Raw genomic sequence first — 21132 nt, forward strand, 5'->3', positions numbered from 1 at the left:
CCTCGGCCTGAGCCCTGGCTGACAACACCCACCTTCATGAGGCGGCATCGTTTTCCTTTCCTCTGGCTGCAGCTGCCTTTCAGACCTGACATCTGGCAAAACACTGGATGCGGAGCTGTGTCTGGGGGGGTGGGGGGAGGCTATGCCATCCTCTCAGCTGCTGACAGTACTGACTACAGGTGGCCACGGGGCCTCAGAGGACCCTCTGGGGGATCTCAGTGCCTCCGGGAAGTCAGGCCCCAGTTGAAAATACCCCAGCAGCCCTTCTTCTGCCTCCCCCTCCACCCTTAAACTCTCCTGGCTCTAAGAGAAATGAGGCTGAATGAGAGGTTTGTGAGAAGAACATCAAGGAGTCAGCCTGCGGTGCAGCCCTCTACATAATTTACAAAATGAAGATGCAGGGCCCCTCGTTCAAAAGAGCAGGAAAAGTGTCATTGGAGGTCCTAAAACACAAAGCCTTTTACCTTTCTTTGGTGGTCTCTCTCTGATCTGTCATCGTGATTTTATTTGTGATGTAATGCTGTCCCAAGTATACATGCACACATATTATTTATTAACATTAGCATGATCTTTATTGTTCATCTTTAGATTACACCGTGACGGTTCTAAATGCACACAGAACTCCGATGCGGCACCTCCAAGGTGATGTAGTTAGTATTTCATAAATGCACATGCATCTCTAGTTCATCTCTTCCAGAACAATGGAAATGCTGCATCTGACTCTTATCTCCTTGTTTCACTTCTCCATACACAGACGTTTTACCAGTGCTCTCTGCCCTCATCTTGCTGATGAGCAAGGAAAGACTGAAGGGAAAAGAAACTGTGGTTGCCCTTTCTTTCTATGTCCTCATTTTCAGTGTAAACAGTCAATACAGGGAAGTAGCATGACAATGTGGCTGAGTTCCTCGGCCTTTCTTAGGACACAATCGTCTTCCTTTTGCCTTTAAGGCAAGTTGAAGAGTGCTTACAGCCGTGAGGTGCGGTCCAAAGCCTATGTGTGCTTGAACTCACTGGGACCTCTTGACAACCCCACATGACAGGGAAGGTACTTCTATTTTTCAGAAAAGAACTGGAGGCACTGGGAGGTTAAATGACTTGCCCAGGGTCTCAGAACCTGCCACTGGCAGAGCTGGGATGCTGGCCTAAGCAGTCTAGCCCTGGAGTCCTAGCCCTGCCCACTAGGCTCACCTGCTGCTCAGGACAAATCAGGAAAAGACCTGGGGGAGTTGAACCCCTCTCCTTCCCACTGTGTCCTCATTTAGGTCTATGTATCAGGGCTGGGGTGGGCAGAGCGTCTGTCCATTCCAGTGGGAATCCATAACATCACCTTCTTCAAAAGGTACCTTTGCTTGAGCCCAGATCAAGAGGCTTAACCGACATTTTAAAGATGATGAGGAGAGTGAAGTTCAGCCTTAGAGTCTGCTGGGGCAAATGAGTTGAGGGAGGGCAGCTGGGATTCTGAAGAAACCCCTTCCTCGCAGCTGCTGTTGGGCTTGGGGGTGGGAGAGTTTGCACGGGAACCAGGCGGCAAAGCCCCAGCTTGGTTTTCCTTGTCCCTTAGTGAAAGGTACGCACGTGCACACATGTGCGCGCGCGCGCACACACACACACACACACACACACATACACACACACCCGAGACCTAGCTCTGCTTCCAGGTCACGTTCTTAGACACCGTGTCCCTTCGCCATTCCCACGTCTCCTTTATCCCAATGTGACTCAGACGTGGTTCCCACCTGCTGCCTGGAAAGGCGTTGCCTGCAGGTTCACTGGGTCAAAGGAAAAGCCAGGGCCCTGGGCTGCAGACGTCAGCGGGGAGCGGGGACCGGGAGGAGGGAAGTGACAGCTCCCCGTGGGGCCTGTGTCAGTAGGGGAGGGCGAGGAGGGCGGGGAGGGCAGGCGTTATGGAGCAGAACCAAGGGTCGGGGATCTCACACAGGAGGGATGAGCAGGATCTGATGAGCACTTGACCCAAGGTCCCCAGAAGCTGGAGGGAGCCCTGCGATGCTCAGTGGTTTTACAGCGGCCCTAAACGGTTCATCAGCATCCAGCCATCTAATCCTGTTCAGTCATCTTTATGATGTCGTTATAGCAAAGCTAGTTACCTTTGCCCCAGGTAGTGTGTGCCCTCAGGTTAGCCATCCAATCAGGGTTACGCCAGATGAGAGCTGAGCCTCCCCGCTGTTGGCATGCAGGTTCAGGGACAGAAAGCCCCAGTCCCTCCTACCATGAAGACATCTGTATCTGGTGCATTGATACAGTTTGAGAGTCCTGCAGACACAAACTTCAACGTCCCATCACTTAGGGACCAAAGACAAAAAGAGCAGTCATCCCTCAGGATCCATGGGCACTTGGTTCCAGGGCCCCCTGGGACATCAAACTCTGGATGCCCAAGTCCCTTCTATATGGTGACACAGAACGAAGGTCCTCGGTACCTGAGGCTTCTGCAGCCCCTGAATCCGGGGAGGGGAACCTGCTGTCCAGAGGACCAACGGTACAGCGTAACTGGATACCGACTCCTACAGATTGGAGCCTGGACTTGGAGAAAGGACATCAGTGCAGGAAAGCTCTGGCTTAAAGTGATGTTTTCACGATTCTCACAGCAGTTTCCACTGTGGGTTTTTCTCCCCCAGAAGGCAGAAGGCATTCTCTGCTTTTCTCCATCTTTGCTGTGGTCCAGTGCCTTGAGGGGAATCTTACTGCCCAGCGACAGAGCGGGGCAGAGACAGCTCTCTTTCCTCTCCTGTGTCCTTTTTTGAGTTGTAACACTCTATTCCTCTCTGGACGTATTGTTTAGAGACCATCAGGCACGTTATCTGATGCCTGACGCAAATGTCATACAACGTTGTTAATGTCACAGGACTGACGAAAGATGATGAGGAAGAGGGCCCCAGCAGATGGACGGGTGTTAAGTTTCATCCCCACCCAGGCCATTCTTCACAGCCGGTTTTCTGTTGTCTCAAACAAGAATTCCCCCAAGGCCTATTGTAGGGTCCTTACTCACTTCTCAGGAAATTTGCTTTTTCTTGATTCTCTTTTACCTTCCTCAAAAAATGCTTATAGACCCAGAACTGAGGGACAATAATTGTTGCTTCCTTTCAGTAGAAAGGTCATGGTCCTTTGTTACAAAGCCCAGACAGGTTTTATGGCCCAGATAAGGCTGATCTCCTCTGAAGAGCATCGAAAGTTAATTCACCCCACCCCCACCCCCCGCCGGCTGTCACGTTTGGTCAATTTGAGTGAGAAAAGGGGGCTTGTGGGTTTGAGCCTATGAAAACACACAATAATGGGCTCTCACTTTTCTTTTTATAGACAGACAAAAGAGACCCCAAAATGTCAGTGCTGGACCTTAAAGAGAAGTTCTGTTTAAAAAAAAAAAAAGCTATTTTCTCCTTTTGTTATGTTATCTTCTGTCAACTGTTTCTTCACAGTTATCAGTTATTATTGTCTCCAGCAAAGAATCTGACACTATGATGATACAGTTATGCTTATAAAAGATAGGGGAGGGACTTCCCTGGTGGTTCAGTGGTTAAGAATCCACCTCCCAATGCAGGGGATGTGGGTTTGATCCCTGGTCAGGGAGCTGGGATCCCACAGGCCGTGGAGCGGCTGTGTGCCACAGCTAGTGAGCCCAAATGCTGCAACTACTGAAGCCTGCACATACTCTGGAGCCCGTGCTCCACAAGGGAAACCTGCAGACCACAATAAGGACCCAGAGCAGCACCCCCCAACCCAACAAAAATGGGGGACCTGCTCTCATCTTGGCTTGCAGATTTCCAGGTTTCTTCTGACTTTAACACAGGAGAGCTGGGTGTTGAATGCCCAGCAGTTGGAGGCTGAGCCCTGGCTGGCTGACCCCCATCCCTGAATTCATCTCCACCAGCCACTGATGAGGTCGAAAGCATCACTTGGCCGTATGGCCACCACGGACCATCCCTTTCAGGTTGTTGTGGGTCGTCATGGAAACAAAGACGTCTTAATGTTAAGAATAATTTGCTCCTTAATGGAAACAGTCTCTCTCTAAAGGCAGGTTAACTTGGGAGCCATCAGAGTCATCCCCAGTTGCTGGCCCCACCGCACCCCGTCCTACTTTCATCTGCTTGCCTGGAGGTCTTAATTTTGATGATGTATGAGGTGTCAGCCAGAAGGTCTTGTGCTCTGCTGCGAAGCACTATAAAAAGGCAGATGTATGACTCTGTCATCCACAAATACCCTAGAAAGTTAAGTGTTAAACCAATGTTAATAATAAATGTTTCCCTCCAAAGTAGGTTACGGCAGCATCACCGGAGCTGTTTAAAATGTAACAAACCAATAAACTCTCAGGGAGCCCAAGGATGCCTACCCCTGCCGTGGTTCCTGCAGTTCAGCCAGGAAAGTTGTTAAATGCCAGCCCATCTGGTCTGCTTGGAACCCTTGGATGGAAAGAGGACTCACCCCTTCAAACATCTGAACTTGATCTCTATAAACGAGAAGTCTTGGGACCAGAAAGCCCCCAGGGTATGCAGAAATGATTCTCTCAAAGTCTTTTTGAGGAAACAGGGCCCCTGACCCATCACACTGACTCAGCCTGCCCACCCCCACCATTTTGCTCGTGGGCTTTCTTGATGTAAATGGAAGAAGACGAAAAACATTCTCTTTTCTAGGTCCTCCTGGAAGAGGGCATGGCAACCCACTCCAGTATTCTTGCCTGGAGAATCCCCAAGGACAGAGGAGCCTGGCAGGCTGCAGTCCATAGGATCGCAAAGAGTTGCATACGACTGAAGTGACTTAGCACACACCCACGCTCTAGGTCCTGCCTGACCTCCCATCTCTGGGGGCTGCATTGATCATTTAGCAAGCACTGGTCTTGACTTCCTCCTCCTGCAGGGGTTTGCCTGAAGAGAGCCCCCAGATGGGGAGCCTGTAAGAAGAACTGCATGCTTATGTGACTACTTGGAAGCTTACTTGGCCAGGTCCCATAGTTGTGCTGTCTTTGCTCAAGAAAATTCCAAGCTGAAATTCTATATTCTAGCCCCTGTGGAAGTAAAGTCCTCACCTGTTCCTCATCTTCTCTTGCTCTTCATCCAGTAGTAAGACCAGTGGTTGTCATGGCTCTTGCTGTTTCCTCCTAGAAGGTTCTTCCTGGTCCAAGAAAAAAAGTCAGCACCATTGAGAAGATGAGAGCCAAAATGCTCCAGTGGCAAGCTGGGTTCCCCGGAAGCAGACCCCGAGGGGAGATTCTAGTGAAAGTGACTCATTAGGAAGTGTCCCGTAGGGTGGGGAAACAAGACTGGGAAGGGGAGGAGGACAGACATGGGCATGAACGTCAGGCCACATCCCTGGAAGGGTAACGCTGGCACAGTCCCTCGGGGACGCTGTAGGTGACACCTAAGTGTCCCCATCAGGGATGAGGGAATTGGAGAGTTTATAGCCCTCTGTCATCAGTTAAAGGGCTGCAGGGGCAGGACATGCAGGGAACATGCTGTTCCTGTTGCCCATGATCCGTCCTCTGACACAGATACAGGTGTTGCTGGGAGCAGAAGCCCCAGGAGAGGCCTTGTGCTCAGACAGGCTAAACAGGGACTTCCCTGGTGGTCCAGTGCCTAGGACTCCGTGCTCCCAATGAGTGACATCCAGTTCGATCCCTGGTCGAGGAACGAGATCCCACATGCCACAACAAAGATAGAAGATCCTGTGGGCCGCAACTAAGACCCGGCTCAGCCAAATAAATAAAATCAACAAATATTTTAAAAAAGAAATCAGGTTGTTTAAAGGGGGGAAAAGTTACATAAAAAAGAAGAAATGCTAAACAGTCTGAGGTGTTGACATAGGACCGACAGCTGCTGCCACATGCCCTACACACAGAAAAATAAAGCAAATAAAGGAACTCAAGGTTTACTTCTCAGTTAACCGACTTGTTCGCTACTCATTCAGACATTCAGCAAACATTTATTGAGCACCTGCTGTGTTTGTCATTGTGCCAAAGGCAGGGGGTTATTTAAAAAGAAGGTAGCACCAATTTTGTGCTTGAAGGGCTAGGAGTGTGTGTGGGTTGGGGAATTTGTACCTAACGTCCAACACCCAGCTCAGGTTCAGATGCCACTAGTCCTAATTTCTGTTCTGGTGTGTTCCACCTGGAAGAAGCTCTCGGTCGAATGATGTAATCCAGGGGCTTCAGGGCTGTGCTGCTTAATGTGAACACAGCACCTGGCCAGCCCTGGATGAAAAGCACAATAGGAGTGCGAGGTATTATTAGCATTAAAAGTGGCATTTAGCAACACTAAAATAAATAAGCTGACACCAGAGTTTCGCTCTGCATTTAGGGAAATGTTCTGGGTCTCCAAGTCCCTTTATCTAAGAATCAAAGGCTCCCACTAGTTATAAAACATGACTGCCCTGGTTTGTTTTAGGACCTGAGCATTTTTCTGGCATCCTCACATTGATAAGTGCCCTGCTGATTCCAAGCAGTGTGGCTGTGTGGGCAGCATTTCAGCTAGAGCTCAGGTGGGGTGACTTGAGGTCATGTCCCTTTATTGCCCACGACCCACCAGGCATGGTCAGGAGGGAGGGACAAGGGATGGGAGCAAGTGGAGACTAAGAGCAAAACCTTCTTCATTTGTAGGGTGAATCAGGAAAAGTGAGAGCAATCACGTCCCTCCATTCCTAGGACCAAAGACTCAATGATCAAAACAGACCCTGCCAGGTAAAATACAGAGCAAATGGATAAATGATGAATACTTAAAACAAAATAGCCCATTTATTTATTTCACTGTGCTGCCCTGCATGTGAGATCTTAGTTCCCCAACCAGGGATCCAACTCATGCTCCTTGTAGTGGAAGCTCGAAGTCTTAACCACTGGACCACCAGGGAAGTCCCTGATGAATACTGTTTAAAGTACAAGAATGTCCTGAATATCTCCTGGGGTATATCTATGTTAAAATATTGTTTGTTTCTCATCTAAGATGCAGATGAAACTGGGCATCCTGTATTTTTCTTCCCCAGTGTTCGCCAGAAGGAATGTACTCCTTTAATTCCTTATCCAGGTGAGAAATGGAAGACCAGAGATGTCTGGAGTCCATTTCAGGCCTGTGGGAGGTTTAGATCTCTCCAACTGAGCCATTTATCTAAAGTCATCTAACATCGATTTTTAAGATCCTCCCTCAACTGTCCCTAGGGCTGGGAATGTGGACCCAAAATTGTTCTTTAACTCAGACCTTCAGTTACCTAATGCCAAGCAGAAAGGCCCACCTGGAGAGCACAACAGACAAATGCATTTGTGGGCAGGAAATCTGAAGCAGACAAACGACCAGGAGAAGGAAATGGCAACCCCACTCCTGTATTTTTGCTTGGGAAATCCCATGGGCACAGGAGCCTGGCCGGCTACAGTCCATGGGGTCGCAAAGAGCCAGACACGACTTAGTGACTAAACAACAAGGACTTCTTAGCAGGGCTTCCAATTCCAGAATTCACGCGGAATTCCTTAGATATTTAAAATCTGTGAAAGGGTTACCTTAAGCTTACGAAGAAATTAAAACAATGCTTTTTTTTTTTTTTTAACTACAAGAATGAAAAGCTCATCTAAAATTAAATGCCACATGCGGGGACTTCCCTGGCAGTATGGTGGTTAAGATTACGTGCTTCGAATGCAGGCCATGCAGGTCCCATCCCTGGTAAGATCCTGCATGCCATGTGGCCTGGTCAAAAATAAATATATTAAAAAATGGTTTCCTAAGGGGGTATGCCCATAGTGGGATTGTTGGGTCATATGGTAGTTTTATTCCTAGTTTTTTGAGGAACCTCTGTACTGTTCTCCATAGTGACTGTATCAATTTATATTCCCACTAACAGTGCAAAAGGGTTCCCCTTTCTCCACACCCTCTCCAGCATTTATTGTTTGTAGATTTTTTGATGATGGCCATTCTGACTGGTGTGAAGTGATACCTCATTGTAGTTTTGATTTGCATGTCTCTAATACCAAGCAGTGTTGAGTATCTTTTCATGTGTTTATTAGCCATCTGTATGTCTTCTTTGGAGAAATGTCTATTTATGTCTTCTGCCTACTTTTTGATTGGGTTGTTTGTTTTTCTGGTATTGAGCTGCATGAACTGCTTGTATATTTTGGAAATTAATCCTTTGTCAGTTGTTTCATTAGCTAGTATTTTCTCCCATTCTGAGGGTTGTCTTTGCAACTTATTTATAGTTTCCTTTGCTGTGCAAAAACTTTTAAGTTTATTTAGGTCCCATTTGTTTATTTTTGTTTTTATTTCCATTATTCCAGGAGGTGGGTCCTAGAGGATCTTTCTGGGGAGGGAGTGTTGAAGAGTGTCCTGCCTATGTTTTCCTCTAAGAGCTTTATAGTTTCTGGTCTTACGTTAGGGTCTTTAATCCATTTTGAGTTTATTTTTGTGTATGGAAAAATAAATGCCACATTCAGATTTAAAGCCATGGAGAAGCTTCACCATCCCCAAGCCTCGGGTTTGTCAGCACCTTTTTGCTGGCATAGCCCTTTCCCAGTCATTACCTCTCTGAGCCCTGACACCTTTATGAGGGCAGACAGCACAGTTGTCATCCCACCCTTTGGCAGGTCAGGACAATCCAGCCAGAAGGGCCTGTCCAGAGCGATGGGGGTGGTGACAGAAACCTCACTTGTGGCCTTGGTTTTCCCACCGGAACCAGCTGTTAAGCAGTGGGCCTGGAGCCAGATTCTGGCTTTGAGAGCCCAGGTCTGGAATGCCAGTCCTTGCCTTCCACAGTCTACCTGGTGGAGACCAAAGATTCATTCCTTAAATTCTTACTGAACAAGGATGACGTGCTGGGAGGAACTGGTGACAGAGCTGGGAAAGGTAGACAAGGTCAGGGTCTCCCTCCAGGGGGTTTCCCTTCTGGAGGTGGCATCAGATGGCAACAAGTGCTCGAGGCCAAAGGACCGGGTGGGAGGCGGGGCTGCTTTAGGGACGGTGGACAGGAAGCTCATTCTGGAGAGGGGGTGCCTGACCAGCCCGCCTCCTGTCTCCTGTGGGCCCCAGCTTTGCAGACAGAGCAACCGCTGAGCTCCAAGATGGGAATGAGCTTGCCGTCCAAGGGCCAGCAGGTCAGAGTGTACCAACAAGGTGGAGAGAAGGGAGATGCAGTCCAAGCACCCAGCAGGCTCAGTCTGTAGTCAAGAGCCTGGATTTTATTTGAATGATGACAGGGAAGCTGCTGGAAATTCAGTCTTAGCCCAGGTTCTCACCTTCTCCCGTAAAGGTCATCAGACAGAGAGGATAGGGGCTGAGGCAGAGTGGAGAGTGCAGAGACTCACAGGTTACAGCCAGGTGACCCCTTCTGGAAGAGGGTGTGTGAGGCGCCTGGCTGCTGCTGTCTGATGTCCAAAGGTTGGCTCCTGAAGTTTGGGGTTTTCCCAGGATGTATGCTTCTATTTCCTGAATCTCATGTGCTTCTCCAGAAAGCCAGGAGGGGTCCTGATGAGGTCTCAGATCCTGTAGCAGTCATTTTTAGGTCCTGATGGCCTTTTAACACAGGCCAGGATGGTCCCATGCGCCTATGCAGAAGGCCAAGAAAAGACAGTTCAAACTGTCCTGGGGATGAACAGACCAGAGCCCTGGCCCAGAGACTGACTTGGGAGAAAGTCAGTCGGGCACCTTGACCATGAGCTGGATGAAAACATTTTGACCAGTGGTTCTCAGAGTGTGGCCCGCACATCAGCATCAAGTGGGAACTTGTTAGAAACGCTAAAGCGGAGACTCAGCTTTCTATATTTGAACATGTACTCTAGATGATTCTCATACTCAATAAAGCTTCAAAACCACTCTGTTAGAAGAAAGCTGGGTGGATGGTTAAAAAAAAAAACACCTTGCTTTGGCTGAGACTTGGTTCAAATTAGAGTAAAAACAGAAAACTTCATGGCAGGGGGATGTGGGATGTGGTCTGTGCCCCAAACTCAACCAAACACAGAGACTAACATATCCAGGTTATAACTTCTCAACTCAACAAAATCACGTCATGAAACTTTACTAATAAAGAGTAATCTCGGGCTACTTCTCTCAACCAGGTTCCAAGGACTGAATTTATTCTTGGTGTACTCTGGAGACTCCTGGAGCCTGCATGCATTCCTTCATTCATTCCCACACTCTTAGCTGCTGAAGATACAAAGATAATAAAAAAAAAACCAAAAACCCTTCCTCCACCCTCAGATAGTCCATTTCAAGGAGAGGCGTGTGATTTGTGAATGACAAATTACAGGGCAGGGTAATCAGTATTGCTACTACCAGGGTGCTCTGGGTTGAAGTGGGGCTCCCCGCCTAGGGCAGGGAGGAGGAGGTCTCGGCCAGGCCCAGAGGAACAGAAACCCTGGAGAGGCCCAGGGGTTAACCCAGCTCAGCCAATCTAGTGTCTGAGTCAGATCATGACGCAGGGAGATGGGAAAGCCAGAGTTCACAGTCGTAACTTCCCCCTGAGAACAGAATTATCTGCAGAACCCAGATACACCCGGTGACCACAAGTGTGTGCTGGAGGGGGCAGGGTGTTGACTGGAGGAACCACGGTCCCACTGGCAGCTCCAGCCCCCAAATTACCGACCAGCGGCTACATTCCCAGCTCTTTTTTCTGATGAGTGTTCCTGTGAGCACTGGCCTGTTCCAAAACCTGGCAACCTGTTCTCAGTCCTGTCTCCCCAATAGACACCTGCACACCTCACTTCTATCCCAGGATTTTGTCCTTTTGGAAGTGCTTTCAATTGACTGTACTGATCTAGAAAGAACTAGGAATAAACCGCCATCCACGCAATCAACAGCCTCAATCTTTAGCATGGTCTTAGCAGTACTACTTAGTCGCATAGCGTGGTGGTCCCCCTTTTGGTCATTTGTTCATTCAAAACTATTGTGCCAGGCTCTGATCCAGAGGGCTCCTGTTACTGATGATTAATAATTATGGAGTAAGTTTTTAAAGATTTTCTTTGATGTGGACCACTTTTAAAGTCCTTATTGGATTTATTACAATATTGCTTCTGCTTTATGTTTTGAATTTTTGGCCAAGAGGCATGTGTGATCTTGGATCTCACATGCTCTCCAATCAGGGATTGCACCCACACTGCCTGTGTTGGAAGGTGAGGTCTTAACACTGTACAGCCATGGAAATTCCTGCTGTATCTTTTAGTCTCACTAGGAATGAAAAATGCAACAATGAACTACTATTTCTCACCAATCAAGTGAATACTTTGTTTTAAAGAAAATGCTTGGTACTAGTGAGGAGACTGTGAGAAGGGGCCCCTGTAACATTAGTAATAGAAATGGGACATTCTATCTGAAAAGCAGCTTGACGATATGTATAAAAAAACTATTTAGATGTTCAAACCTATTAACCCAGAAGTTCATCTGGAAGTTTATTCTAAGGAGATTATCAGGAATGTAGACAGAGATTTATACCAGCTACCATTCATTAAGCACATACCATGCATGCACCAACAAAGATTTCACCAAAACATTGTTTTCCATGGCAAAAAATTAGAAACAGGCTACATTTACAATAATAAAGAATGTTTAAACAAATTAGAGTAAGTCATAGAACATAAACTGTTCATTAAAAATTGCCTTTAAAGAATTTTAAATGCCATAGGAAATATTCTTATATATGCAGTATGCTTCTAACTTATAAAAATATATAGTTAGTATAAATGCATTTAAAATAACAAATAAAATACTACTGGATAGAATGGAACTTTTTTTTTTTTTGTCTGAGCTGTGTGGCCTGTGGACTCATAGCTCCTCAACCAGAGATCGAACGCGTGCCCCCTGCACTGGAAGCACACAGTCCTAACCACTGTACTGCTAAGAATTCCCAAAACTTTAATTTTCTTAACGCTTTCAGCGTTTCTGTATTGTTTTCCTACCATTGGCGTGTATCCCTTTAATAACGACAAGGTGACGAAGCACACATGCGCGGGTACGCAGGCGCATGTGCGCATGCGCGCGCTCACGTGACTTCCATGCCCGTGTGAGGAGCACCGTATGATGTTATTCCTTAAGACGGCTTCTTCCTGGTCCGGTCCTGGTGAGTCACCCAACTCGTCTGGGTTTTTAATTTTCTCTTTGCAAAATGACTGTGATGATCCCGGCCTCTCCACCAAACAAGATAGTTGTATGTTGCTATTCCCTCCTGCCTGTAAAACCCCAGGTGAATGCTAATTACTGTTATTACTAACACACCAATGCATTTTGGGAGAGGTGAGTTCTAGTGACAGTGGCATCTCCGCAAAGAAAAAAAAAAAGAAGACTCAAATAAGCTAGGAATGGTCTCCTGGGACATGAAGGCTTCATTTCCCGTAAAGTCTCTCCTTGCCAGAAACCTTGCTCCTGTGTATCCCTATGCAGGTACTATTGCTGGTGCCAAACGACTTGAAAGCTAGTAGCAGGGGGCGTTTGTCTGTCTCTCATACATGTCAGCTGGGGTTTGGCTAATCTTGACTGGGATCAGCTGAGTTGGGTTGAGATTGCCCTTTTTTTTTTTTTTTTTTTAATTTTTAAAATTATTTGTTTGGCTGTGCCATGTGTTGTGGCCTGTAGGATTTTTTTTAAGTTGTCGCACGCGGGATCTTTAACTGCAGTGTACGAATTCTTAGTTGTGGCACGTGGGATGTAGTTGGACCGCCTGGATCTTTCGGATCCAGGTCTGTTCTATAAGCCTGTCATCTTCCCGGGACCAGCAACCTAGCTGGGGCGTGTTCTTTTCCTGGTGATGGGGGAGGCATAAGAGGACACGCCTAGTCACACAGGCACATTTCAGACCGCTGTACGGTCACCTCTGCTCCTTCACCCTGGTTGAATCTAAAATCATGGGGCAGCAAAGCTCCCCTCCCCATCCCCTGGAGATTCGGGGGGCTCTGCAGAGTTATAGAGCAAAGAGTGTGGATGCTGCAGAGGGTGAGGAGTTGAGACTAATGATTCAACCTAGGACGAGGAGGGTGGGGAAGGTAAAACGAGCCACAGAGTTGTCTGTTCTATTCAGACTGAAGGCAAGGAGGGAAAGAGATGGGAAGTCCTGGCTGTGACCTGTTGGAAGCAGCCGGGAAACGCCTACTCTGCATCCCTTGTTGATACAGCCAGCCTTCATTGGGAGTTTGCCTTGGAACGTGGTGAGGCTCTGCGCTGGGACAAGATGCAGGTGACAATGAAGGCAGGACTTTCTTCCCTCTATTATTTTCCTATAAAAGGTTTCTTCCCACACCTGCAACCCATTGCTGAGTTTTAAATGCACTTCTGTTTGCAGCTTTCCTGTCTTGGGTTGCTGTGGTTTTAAAAGGTGGCATGTACTTAAAAAAACTTTTTTTTATTGAAGTATAGTTGATTTACAATGTTGTGTTAATTACTGCTATACAGAAAAGTGACTCAGTTATACATATATACACATTGTTTTTCATATTCTTTTCTGTTAATGGTTTATCACAGGATATTGAATACAGTTTGCCATGCTATACAGTAAGACTGTTTATCCATCCTATGTATTATCATTTGCATCTGCTAACACCAAACTCCAAGGCCATCCCTCTTGCCACCTTGATAACCACTATTCTATCCTCTATGTCCATGATTCTGTCTTGTTTCATAGATAGGTTCATTTGTGTCATTTTTAAATTTTACATAAGAGTAATATCATATGGTATTTGTCTTTCTGACTTAACTTTGCCTAGTATGATAATCTCTAGTTGCATCCATGTTGCTGCAAAGGCATTATTTCATTCCTTTTAATGGTTGAGTAATATTCCATTGTATGTATGTACCACATCTTCTTTATCCATTCATGTGTCAATGGACATTTAGGTTGCTTCCTTGTCTTGGCTATTGTGAAGAGTGAACATACGGGTGCATGAATCTTTTTGAATTATAGTTTTGTCTGGACATATGCCCAGGAGTGGGATTGCTAGATCATATGGTCATTCTATTTTTAGTTTTCTGAGAAGGTGGCATGTATTTTTATCATCTCAGGACTGTATCTCAAGCACTTCCCTCATGTGTAAATGTGTTTCTGATCAGAATTCTCCCTGGCAAAATCAAATGGCAGTGTTCCCAGTCTGGACTGTCAGGATCCATCTGATGGTGTGGTCTGTCATCTAGGAAGGAGGGCCGCCTGCCAAGACAACACCTGAGGAAGGTGGGGAGTGAGGCAGCTTCTCCGTACATGCAAAAGCTGAGGAGGTGCCTCGGAAGAAACAGCGGGAGTGGAGAGGTCAGAGACAGAGCCAAGGCTTGGCAGCTGGCAGGCAGCTGGCCTCGAATGGGTTGTGGACTGTGGCTTTGGGCTCATGGGAGTCTGGAGGAAGTGTTGCCTGAAAGGAAGCAAACAGAACCCTCCAGAGCCCTACAGGACCAAGTCCCCTACTGCTCCCTTCCTGCTCCTCTGTGCCAGGATCTGAGTCTTAACAGGGATGAGCAGGGCCTGGCTGGAGGGACCACATGCACCCTGTGACCCCGGAAGATGGAAACTCGCATAGACCAAGGGCTTTACCCCAGCGAGAGAGTCTCAGGTATGATGATTCTCTTTACTTGGAACCCGATGATTTGGCAAACTACCAATCAGAGTCCTCCCTTTCCTTCTGAAACACAGATACATAAGAGAAAAAGTACCTAGTGTGGATTTCTGCCAAACAGGGGCAGAGGTCCCCGTTAGGTTGGCACCTGCCTGGCAGGAGCTCCTTGGAACTATTAAAAGTCGAGGATTGGGCCCCAGTCTAATGATGAGAGGACCCTTCAGACACATCCCCAGACACCTGATGAGCACTGCTCAAAACCATCAAGGACATCGAAAACAAGGAGTGTTGGAGAGAATGACTGCCACAGCCAAGAGGAGGCTCAAGAGGCCTGAGGACTGCAGGAACCTGGGTGGGATCCTAAACCAGAACAAGACCTTAGGAAAAAATTCAGGAAATCCAGATAAACTGTGGACTTCCGTTAAGAATAGTGATCAGTTCTCGTTCATTAATCGTAACAAGTAGACCATCTTAAGGTAAGAGGTCTGTAACAGAAGAAACTGGATAAGGGATGTTTTGGAACCCTCTGTGCTTTATTAATTTTTCTGTAAATCTTAAACTGTATGTTAAAAAAAAACTATTAAAAAGTAAGTTGGGAGGTTGAAAGCAGACTTGGAAGCCAGCCTTCCAGGGATCCAGTCCCAGCTCCGACTCACCTTGGGCAAGTTGCTAGACCCTTTCTGCCGCACCTCGGTTTCCTCCTCAGGAAACAGGACTCCTCACAGGACCTCTGATTGTCCTGGGGACTGAATGAGTTAAAACTTGTCAAACTCTGGAAGAATGTGCCTGGCACCAAACAAGTGCCACACGTGCTTATTTAGTACATAAATAAAACTATTATAGGTGTGGATTTACCTCAAATGGCCTGTAAAACAGAAGGAAGTGTACAGTAGCTTGAGTTTTAATTTTCCTTAAAAGAAAAAAAAAAATGCTCAGGGCTCAGTTTGGGCTCCACTGTCCCAGAAATTCCGTGACCCTGCCTCCTCCCTCTGGCTTGGCCTGAATTTGGTTCTTCCTGTTCTTTCTCCCGAGGGGTTCTCATTCTCTGCCAGGTTCAGACAGGATGACTCAGCCTGGAAACCTCCCGTCAAAAGGCACATCAGCACAGGCAAATCCCCTGCCTGCTTGCCTGTCTTGGCTCTTCTTCCCTGGGAGGGTGCTCTGGCATCTAGGTTCCAGCACTGGCCCCGAGACACCTCCAGCCCCACCCTCTTCCCCCAGACACACAGCCGCAAGCCCTCTAGCCGACTTTCCTGCCTGTGCTGATGCCCTTCCAGCTCATAGGGCTCAGTAAAGAGGGGACATCCCCACCCAACAGGATGCCTGGGAAATGCGTATGTTCCTTACGGCTCAGGAAGAGGTCTCTCTCCAAAGAACAATCCTGAACTTTGTCCAAAGCGTTGAGAGCTTGCTGCGAGTCATCTTCCTGTGAGCATCTGGAAAAAAAGCCTTGTGTCCAAGCAGAATTGGAAGCACACATCTGCTGTTTCCTTTAGTCAAGACCTTGAATTCCTGGAACTGTTTCCTGCCCCCGCTGATGGCCACGGTCCCTCTCCAGGGCTGCCAGGTACAACCGAAGCCAAGCTCTGCAGTGTGGCAGAAAATAAAAACCTGAAGCTTCGAAATGAGGCCGAATCTCCCAGTCCTTGTCCCTGGTGGGCTCCCCTCCTTTTTCTTTTTTCTAAAGAGGCTTATTTCTTGTTCAGAGACACAGGTGAAGGGGGTCATTGACATGCCCCTCTTTTTACAGGTAAGGAAGCCAAGTCCTGGAGACAAAAAAGATTTCAGACACGTTTCCCATTTGGAGAAGGGGTTGCAAATCCTCGTCCACGTTCTAGCTGGAGTTAACTTGTTTTCTTTGCTTTTCTTTGCCAGCACTTGGCAGTGACCTACATAGACCACATGCCTAATAATAACTTGAGCTTTATTAGCACCCAGCATTCAAGGGCCTCTGGGAATTTGGCAAAAGGCAGTATTTAGTAAATCATCTGCTTGTTGCAAACAGACTTTGCACTTCTGGAGCAGCCTTTGAAGAGGAGAGGCTGCTGGCTGAGAGTTATCGGTACAGCAGTCACTTGTCTGACTGTTTTCCTCTTCATCTTTTTATCTGGGAATCTCCAAGACCATGGCTCACTTGTAAAGGGTTGATATTTCAGACAGGTAACCACTAGTCTGTCTCAGGTATCGACCTAGCAGAGTGGCTTTTGGCCAAGGGTACCCACCCAAAGTTCTACCCCCACTCCTGCCTCTGACTGGCCAGGCATTGCCCCTGAAGCTGCAGGATTAGGGGAAGGTCCAGAGAGTTCCAGGGAAGGGTTCTAGGTGATGGGACAATGACTGTTCCAAGTGACAGGAAAATAATTCAGTATTTAACCAGTTGACTGTCAACCCTATATGCTCACATATTTCAGTTCCTAGGAAGTACAGATCCATGCCATGTGGCTTAACATAGACTTGTTCCTAAGTGTACATGATGGCAGATCAAGGAGTAGAAGTGTTTGGATTCAAGAGCCTTGAGGATTTCGTTTGACTGTGTCTTAGCTCCTCTTTGGTCCACTGAAGTGACGGCCAGGTGTAAGAAGAAGAAGAGTGGGTGCAAGTCATAAATGATAATACAAGATAATCAAAGTGAGGGAAGCCCAAGAGGGTCCCTAAGTCCAAAGGATGGTGTAAAATTAGACATGAGAGACAGGGCAGGACAGGGCAGATGCTGGAAAGATCCTAGGACCAGAGGGTCAGGAGGATCAGAGTGTCCTGAAGCAAGAGGGTCTAAAACACTTGCCTGAAAAGTATCATCACTTGACTGCCAGGGAAGCTTAGCCATGGTTAAAAATGTCAGGAGGGTGGAGCTACTCGATTCTTAGCAGTTCTTAGAACTGCCTCGTGAAAAGATTTTCCCCAAGTGTTTCCCCTGCAACACACCCAGCAAGCTGTTTCTAGAAAAGTTGTCCCAGATGCCAAAGCTGGTACTTAAAAAGGGCCATTGTTTGAAGGGCTGCTTCCCACTGGCAAAAAGCGTGATTGGATGGGGAAGGGGGTTATTTCCATCACAGAGTCCAAATTCCCTAGGACTTTGGCCATCTCAGAGTGGGATAGCTTTATAAATTTGTACCAATACCATAATTCTAACATAGCCATTTTCAAAGTGGTCTTGAAGCCACTGGAGCTGCAAGAAGTCTTCTGATGGATGCAGACTGCTTTCCAAACATGAGTCCTTCCACTCTTCTCAGTGAATGCCACACAATCCTCCAACCGTCATTTAGGGAGAACTAATCCCTTCTTACCGGTAACTTATTAAGTGAGTCATTAAGGATGACTGAATTTGTGAACCAAAATTAGCATGTGCCCAGAATACTTTTATTCAGCATTCCACCCCAAATCCTGTCATGCATGCAACATGTGGCAACTTGCAAAGCTCTTGCTGGGCCTGCAGAACTGTTGACAACCAAATGCCCACACTGCGGAGGAAGCCAGTTTTGTTTTCTCTTTTATCAGTTTGCTGCTACTGTGTTATCTGTGTGGTTGGTTTTTAGGTGGCCTGATCTTTATGATGTTTGGTATTCTATATTCACCACCTCAGTATCTTGGCCCTGTACTTTTCTGGTAAGTAGATTGGAAGATACATTGTGGCTCTGATGTTTACATAATGCTGTACCCTCCCCCAAAAGCAAGGTACTTGTACATTGACACTTTGTTATCTTAAACACTGTTACTATATATATATATATAGACACACACACACATAGTGAAAGAAAGTGAAGTTGCTCAGTCATCTCCGACTCTTTGCAACCCCGTGGACTGTAGCCTACCAGGCTCCTCGGTCCATGGGATTTTCCAGGCAAGAACACTGGAGTGGGTTGCCATGTCCTTCTCCAGGAGATTTTCCTGACCCAGGGATTGAACCCGCGTCTCCTGCATTGTAGGCAGACGCTTTACCATCTGAGCCACCAGGGGAGCTATTGCTGTTCTCAGGGAAGATCTTTCAAATGTAATTTTTTTTTAAAAAATAGGTTATAAGTTCCTACCATTCAAAAGTCAAAATAATATCTAAAAGTATAATGGAGAAGTTCTGCTCTCCCTGCTAAAGTCTGCTTGGATCCTCCACCCTGGAAGTCATCACTTCACTCGTTCCTTGCATTATCTTTCTAGTGTTTGTTTGGGCAAATAGGCAGTTTTCATATCTCTCTTTTAAGGGGAGGTTTTAAATATGTCACTAGTACACAAAGCTCCCTTTTGACCCCACATGAGTAGGTAAAGTTAGATGTGGTAGATAAATTCAGAAGTGACTCCAGAAGACTGAGATTGCCTCTGAAGTCTATCTTCCTAGGGCCATGAGCAGCACTGTCATCTTTTTACATACCTACCTGGCTCTTGGAAAATGATAAGAGAGAAATTTCTCTTGAGTCCCTGGTGCTGTTTTCCCATCTGCATCCCCCTGTTTCAACAATCCCACAAAAGTCTCTGACCAAGGTGCACATTTTGTTCTCTTCCCCACCCCTGCCTCCCTCAAACACACCTGGACGGGGAGGGTTCCCTGCCTCTACCCACGCAAGTAGACTCGGCCAGGCAGTGAGTGGGGGTCCGAGGCAGGGTCGTGTGCAGAGAGTTCCTTTTTCCTCTCCTACAGCGTCCTTTTCTAGTGGGACCTCATGGAGATAATTCTGGTGGTGAAAGGAAGGACTTGAGTGGAGATGTAGGGGCCAGAGGAGCTGCAGGTGCTCGGGTGTGGGTAGAGACAGGGAACCCTTCCCGGCCGAACACGTGGACAGAGCCCGGGTGGTGCTCTGCGCAAGGGCAGGTTGGGGGCGGTGGTAGCAGGAAAGAGTCAGGAAATCCAGTGCCTTCCTGCCTGAGGACGCCCAAGTTTATTCCACACTCTGTACCTGACTGTGGAAGCCTCAGGAAATACCATGGCAGTGGGAGCGTCAGGGGAAAGCTCTTGAAATACGAGTGATTCAGAAAGTGACGCCATCCAGTTCCCAATGGAAAGTAGATGGCCCGTTCAAAACAGGGTAGCTTGGGGAGGAATTATTTACAAAGGTGTGGGCCGCTGGGGACACGGCTGGCGCTGCACCCTGGGGGGCCAAAAGAAGGAAGCAGATGAGGGACAGTTACGAGTCTGGCAGGACCGAGTGTCTTGTTAGTCTCCTGGGTCTTGAAAGGAGCAGTGAGCTTGGGGAGAGGTGACCCTGCAGGCAGGGGACCGGGGGAAGAAGTTCCCCCCAATAGCACTCTCCTTCCCTCTGCCAGGCCTCTCAGGTAGTGGGGCCCTGCCCTAGGAGAGCATGCGGGGCCTGTAGATGGGGCTCCAGGCAGAGGCCCCTGGGGACGGGGAGGGGGCAACAGGAAACAGGAGGGGAACCCAGCAAGCCTGCATTCACTGTGGCTTGCAGTGGCAGGAGACCAGACAAGATGGCTTTTCTTTATGCTTTTCTGCATTTTCCTAACAGTCTCAAAATGAACCCACATGACTCTGGATTGGAGAAACTGTGATTTTTTAATTTTAAAAGGCAAAACCACAAACCACATCAACAGTATTTACAGCAGCAAGGAATGTGTCCCCAAGGAGACCCCCACCCCCCAGCTCTGGGCAGTACCAGTGCTTTCGTTAGTGAGAACGGGAGAGGGACGCCTTGCCAACACTTCTGGCCCACGCCTCACCCTTTCCCATGGGACGCTGACCTCAAGCAGAGCACAACACAACACAACCATCACTCCCAACCAAAGAGTTGCTGGGTCCTGAAGAAAGTGGTGCCAAAGCCCTCTTGTTACTCAGAAGCAAACTTTGTATGTGTACATGGTGGGGAGGGGTCGGGGGGGGAGACAGTGGGGGGTCATAGGGGAAGATGCTCTGATTTCCAGGGTCATGGATTCAGGTCCTGTCCCAGCTGCTTCATCGCGGGGGAGCCTTGAGCATTTACACGCTCCGAGTCTTGTATCCAAGCGACCGATGAGGGCGATGGCGATGATTCTTCCCGGAAAGAGTCATTGTGAGGGTTCGTGGCCTTGTGAAGTTAGAGTCTCTAGATACTCCTTGTACATGAAGGAGAGCAGTGCACAGGGGTCATCACCACCGCACAAGGCAAGAACAAGGACATCCGCAGCCTCTAGGAGGCCCGAGGCCTGTGGCACAGCGCATGCGTGAACAGAAAGAACACAGCCTGTGGTGAATTGACGAGAAACACCCAGCACCAGAGCTGCTGGGAGCGCTTTCTCTAGTTCCCATCACACAGCCCTCCTCCCTCTAGTCTTTTCCTGTTTCTCTGCCTCCTCCACCCCTCAGCTCCCTGGGATCCCTGTGCCCACGATGTGGCTAGGAGCCTCTCGTGGGGGTCTCTCCCTGCCTGCAAGGTGGATGTAGACCCTCAGGTTTAGGACTTCAGAGGCTTCAGAGGACAGCACCTATGACATCCACCTTTCTCTTGCCACCTTGCCTACCTCTGGCATGTCATTTCAGCATATTATGGTTCCCAAAGGCCCCTGCCCCACAAGGGAGGGACAGGAAGGTGAGGCCAGTAAAAACCCCATCTCACCAGGAGAGAAAAATCAGTGCAAAAGAGGGCATGAAAAGAAGGCAAAGTGAGGAAATGGGAAATTTGTGGTGAAGACTGAAAATGTGATCTCACTGTTTC

At 47.8% G+C, this 21132-nt stretch overlaps 2 long non-coding RNA genes across 5 annotated transcripts in view; one reads left to right on the forward strand and one right to left on the reverse strand.

Moving 5' to 3' along the window:
• LOC110145183 (uncharacterized) overlaps positions 1 to 21132 on the forward strand; it is a 90119-nt gene that overhangs the window by 17968 nt on the left and 51019 nt on the right. For 3 of the 4 annotated variants that reach the window (XR_011483621.1, XR_011483623.1, XR_011483624.1), the window contains one exon: positions 4266 to 5782. The exons of the other annotated variant lie outside the window; for it this stretch is intronic. This is a non-coding gene — a long non-coding RNA (uncharacterized lncRNA). Of the gene's footprint in view, positions 1 to 4265; positions 5783 to 21132 lie in introns of those variants that run through there. 4 annotated transcript variants of the gene reach the window in all.
• LOC110145184 (uncharacterized) lies at positions 547 to 16443 on the reverse strand. The gene is made up of 6 exons (XR_002316122.2): positions 15848 to 16443; positions 15356 to 15410; positions 11867 to 15246; positions 9281 to 9520; positions 5036 to 5121; positions 547 to 4213 (listed from the first exon to the last, which is right to left on the reverse strand). It is a non-coding gene; the product is annotated as an uncharacterized lncRNA (long non-coding RNA).

The sequence above is a fragment of the Odocoileus virginianus genome, chromosome 26 (assembly GCF_023699985.2).
Source record: "Odocoileus virginianus isolate 20LAN1187 ecotype Illinois chromosome 26, Ovbor_1.2, whole genome shotgun sequence".
Lineage (NCBI taxonomy): Eukaryota > Metazoa > Chordata > Mammalia > Artiodactyla > Cervidae > Odocoileus > Odocoileus virginianus.